This window comes from Dicentrarchus labrax, unplaced genomic scaffold, assembly GCF_905237075.1.
Source record: "Dicentrarchus labrax unplaced genomic scaffold, dlabrax2021, whole genome shotgun sequence".
Lineage (NCBI taxonomy): Eukaryota > Metazoa > Chordata > Actinopteri > Moronidae > Dicentrarchus > Dicentrarchus labrax.
Window position 1 is genome coordinate 3,982,601 of NW_026136705.1, and position 5,653 is coordinate 3,988,253.

Sequence of the window (5,653 nt, forward strand, 5' to 3'; positions counted from 1 at the left end):
CAAAGCCTTAACGGCTAATAATATAAAATTGCACGTCAAAGAATCTCTCTGTATATCTGTCCTTGCTGTTCTGTGTGCATGTGTGTGCCTTTGTGTGTGTGAGAGAGTACACTCTTTTCTGCCCTCTCTGGTTGCTTGGACACCAGTACTGAGAGGCTGGCCTGTGTTTCAGGATGAGTGCCAACCCACCACTTTACACAGAGAGATATGTGTGTGCTTTTGGGTGGTTCACTGTTTATCCTTGCATCTGAATATTTGTGTTGCGAATCCTTTTTTAAACCTTATTTTGTACAGTCTGCTTTTACATGCATTTAACCCTGTGATTTTTCTAAACTTCTCCGCATGCAAGTGTGTGCATTGGAGCAGGAGAGAGTGTCGGTTGCGTGTGGAGACGCTTAGCAACATTTATGCCAGCATACGGACCGTGGGTGTGGGACAGAGAGGGAGCGGGCAACAGGGCCAGACTGGTCCTGGTGGGAGGTGGCAACGTGTGTGTGGGGTTGTGACTGAGTCAGATCTGATAAACTACTAGTCAGACCTCAAATCTTTTATCAAACATGTTAAATCTGATCAGCTGCAGACTGTTCATGTGATTCAGAGGAGAAAAAAATAGGATTGCAACAGGTTGATGTCATATGTGTAAGCCCACTGCTCTGATCAGGATAGTGTCCGCATATACCAAGCAACAAGCATCAAGTTAATGGGCTAGTGACCTGAAGTACATTATGCTTTCCTTTAAAATTGACATATCATTATCCCATCTGTATGGTAAAGTAGGGTTTTTTATGGCAGCATCAAATGGAAATATACCTCCTAATACATACACTCCAAAATTCAGCATATTATATACATATTTTAGTATGTTTTGGAAACTCTGGCTTTGAATAATGTTTGGCTGCAAAGTATGAGTTTGTAATGACAGTGGGGTTTAAGATGTTAGGTGAGAGTAAATTTGAAAAATTGCAAGGGAAAGTGCAGTGGAGCCAAGTTACGTTGCGGAGAGATTAATTGCTGCTACTTAAGAAAACACATGCAAACAGACAAGCCGCAAGCAAATACACTGAAAAGCGTTGAACACTCTTTTTGCATCGTTGCAGATTGACCTGCAGGGTTGATCGACTGTGATGCCTTGACTACTTTTCTTCTTTTTGTATGATGCAATTGAAGGTTTCAATGTTATACATTTTTAACCAAATGAAAGCTTGGTGAAAGTTCAATAAGGTAGATTGTTTCTCCCACATTCTGCTTTTATTCATTTGGTGGTAAATATCTACAGTTCTATTTTTTTTTTTCTATCACTTAATTCTCCCACACTTTGCTGTTCTTTAACTATTATCGCAATCCAGACCTACTATTGCTCAACCAACCACCTGCCCCCACCGTGACCTCCTGGATGTCAAACTGAGAGTTTCCATCATTGCTGGTTTCATACTTTATTTGTAGGTCTTATTTGCTTGATTTATGGGTATATTAGCTGCACATTTAGCGGTAGTGTTTGTCTATTTCACTTTGATTCCAAAATTAAGCCTCAGTATTCATATTGTTTCTCATCGTTATTTTTTGAAGTTTCCAGAGAAGACCCTGAAGCAAGCCCAAGGGTTCACAGCTCCCCATTACATATTATGTGCTGTCATATCATTACAGAAAGAACAGATGTCACATTTTTCAAATTATAGACATCTTTAAAGTGAGGAAATTGTAAGTTAAACATAGTGCTTTGGTCATTTTAACCTCTGTTTTTGGGGTTAAACGTTTATCTCCGATGTATATGTGCCCATTTTATACTATTCTAGTGAGTCTTAGGGCTTGGCCCCATCATCTCCACCAAGTGTGATTACCCTGCACTTATTATACACATTAATTACTGCCTGGTTATTAGTCACACAGGCGCTTTTTCCTGTTTTCTACTCCCTTATTTAATTTCTCTCCCCATCTTTAATGTGTGCCGTTGTTCTTTCATTTCCTCTTCTTTTCATGACTCTCCCTCTCTTCTCGATCCCTCGCCTACGTTTCTCTTTTCCCATTACACCTTGCACCCCCTCCCCCCTCTCCTGGACTCTGTCTCCCTGCGATAGAGCCCTAAGATCTCATTAGCGCCCCAACTCAGACGTGTCACATTCTCACCCCAAGGCGGAGGAGGTGACGTACAACGTGGAGGCCTTTCATCACCCTGCAGAGACGCGCTGCAGGTCGCCGTTCTCCAACCAAAACCAATTCAATCATTACTGTAAAGAAGCACTAAAGACTGTGATATCATCATGGACCTCTTAACTGATTGATTTGAGGTTTTTAAAACATTTTTTTTTAAAGATTAATCTGAAAATACCTTTTCATTGTCAATTTTCTGATGGACACTTTAGCATTTTTAAGTCTGCATGACAAATTTCAAGGGCTTTTTTACAATACGAAAAACAAAAAATGTATATGCATTAATTGGGGCTGATGGAAGTTTTAATTTGCAATTTAACCTCATCAAACCTTCTACATCAGATGTATTTGCAGTAGCGTGTGTTGTGCTTTCTCATCTGATCTAGCGAGACGTTTGAGACAATCTTTCAGTTGCCGTAGCAACAGTGCACACACAGACACACACACACACGCACACAGTTTAATGACTCGACACAAACCATACGGACGCTTGTTATTACTCATCTTGCTCGAGTTGTTTTTGAAAAGAGGGTGAAGGAGAGATGAGAGGGAGAAGATGGACTTGTAATGAGGTTTATTAGTGCAACTGCCAGAGGAGGGTGCTGTTTACCTCAGAGGTGCAACAGGTTAGGGTGTCACTTGGTCACATATGTGCATCTACACACTGCCTATATGGAGGGAAATTAAATGGAGGAGGCAGAATCAGCTGTGGATATATGGGTCACACATCTGTTAATTTAGTTTCATTTAATGGGAAATGTCAGCTCGCAGTGGCAGTGAAAGTCTCCATGATGATAGACGTTAGAAAACAAAAAACTGATGTGAGTATTCTGCTTTTATGCCTGTGTCAAGCCTCTTCCACTCGCTGTCAGTGTGTACTCCAACGTGTCTTTGAAAAAATGTCAAAGCCTGCTGCTGTCTGCCATTACTGCAGCAGCCACTCCTGCCAGCCACTTCTCAAAATATTTGATACAGAGTTGATAAGTGTAAGCCAAAGCCTTGTCGCCAGACTATTCTTGCACTTTCTGACAGCTGAAAAAAGGTAAGCGATTATCCTTTTGAGGCATATCTCTACGATGTCTGCACTACAATACACTAGTTTGGTTTGATTGACATAAACAACCAATTTTGTTCCCTTTTATTTTCAAGATTGGTAAAATTGTTTTTTTCCACGCTGTCTGGCGATTACATATGTAAACATTCTGCATCAGATGGCTCCAGCTTTTTAGTGAGTTTATATAATGTAATTATACTTATTTGTATAGCGCTTTTAAGAACAACACAGGAAGAAAAGCCATTAAGATAAAATGTAAAAGGAACACGTGGCAATATAAAAAGACACACATAAATATGATTTTAAAAGGAGTAAAATAAAACAGAAAATACTAAATTAGCATTTTAAAGTTAACCATTCATGATTAAGTTCAATCCCCTTTAATGTGATTAAAAAAGCACATTTTTAGAGAACTACTGCAAGCAAACTATGACACTAGTGATTTATTTTTATCTTGAATCCCACAACAACAAAACAGACAAGGAGACAAATATTTTTATATCTGAAAGCTCACACTATCATGATGCTCTATCTGTATAGTAGAGACCTTCAACCAGTGCCCAACCCTCCCACACCCTCACTGGCATCTAAATAGACACACACACACACACACACACACACACACACACACACACACACACACACACACACACACACTGTCTGACCCACCATGCTGGTAGGGGGAGAAGGCTGATCATATTACACACTGGTATTAATAGCCACCCTCTCCCCTATCTCATTGTAAACTAATAGCTGACATGATCTCAAACTCTCTGAGTCTCTCTGCGTACATCTGTCTCATTCCATGTTTCCATTTCTTCTCTCCACTTGGATAATTTCTTCTAAAATATACTCCACATGCATGCCTGATGTGTGTGCTTAATGACATACATTTTTCTACATGACAACCACCATCCACAAAAACACACAGTTTATTACCAATATTGGCAAGTTTTTTGCAATGATCCAGTGGTTTTCTCAATGCTTAAGATTTTGGTTAAAACGACATTTCCAATTGATAGGTGTGGCAGGTTGGCTATGGCACTATATATTTAGACTAATACCAGTCAATTAGAGTACAGCTGAGATATGTTGTCATTTTGACACTACAGAAAAATTAGTAGACAACAAGTATTTCCTGTATTTATACTCCAGTTTACCCACAGAAAACATTCTTTCAAAGCCTGATTGCAATTTGTGATTCTATCAAAATTCACCTAAAGCAAAAAAAAATTCAAATATTTAATTACAAAGTCTAAAATAGAATTTAAATTAACAACAACAGACAGATATTCAAGACTTCACAAAAAAATATATGATTCTGAATTTTAAGAATTAAGCAGCAATATATATTTTTTTTAAGTGGGTCCCCGTAAAGTTTCTATTGTGGCTTTGTTCGTTTACAATTTATTGTTAATGTGTTAAAATGCACTGCCCATCAAGCTTAGGGTCAGGGTAAGACAGGTGTTTGATTGGGGGTAGGGTTAGGTGGGTCTTACTGATGGAGCAATATGTTATTTTTAACAAGCAAGTGAAATGGGAATGTAGTATTCAAAAATACAATAAAGTAGAAATATCCTTAATATTTTGTCATTTTTTTGGATAGATCCAAGAAAATGTGAACAAACACATGTCCTGATACACTGTTAAAACAAGATACATTCATTTAACTGAAAAAATATATATAAACTGATTACATAAAGATGTTTAAGTCACAAAAACTACATTTTCAAGGTTGAAAATATTCCTGATCAAGCCACTTTTTTACAATTTGTTTTTTACTTACAAAATTAAGTTAGTTTTACTTAGAATTTTTGAGGTAATCAATTTCAACAATTGTTTGAGTTCAATGAACTTTTCTGGTTTTACAGTGTAAGAATAAAATAAAAATGAAAAATCTGCAATTACAATGAAAACATAATTTTTCATTTCACCGTGTCTTTAACATGATACACATCAAGCTTGGATTGCTTTAGATGGACAAACAAGTGTGTGAATGACTCTGTGACTCAATTTCTCTCAATCCATCTGTGCCCACAGAGCAGATCTACCCTCTGACCCTCTGCGTGGACGTCATCTTGTCCACAGTGTTGTCCCGCGGAGAGCTTATTTTTAGCGAGAGTCCGACTTCTCTGCAAAACTTAATATGGGAATGGCATCTTGGAGCTCTTCTTTCCTCAAGCTCTCATCGTACATCCATCCATACCTTCAGTCCTCCAAGACACTGAGCTGGTATCTGTAGCTCTCCAAACACCCAACACAACCGCTGTCCCTTTTCATAGCCACTGCTTCAAACAGGTGGTCGTATGACCTAAGCATGGCTCCTCCTATGTTACCACCCCATTTGCTATTTTTCTGACCACTGCTCAGGACCCTCCCCACCCTTCTCACTGTCTGTCCTACTTTTTTGGCAGCCCCTCTGGCTTTTGCACAGCTCTTAGACGAGTAAGA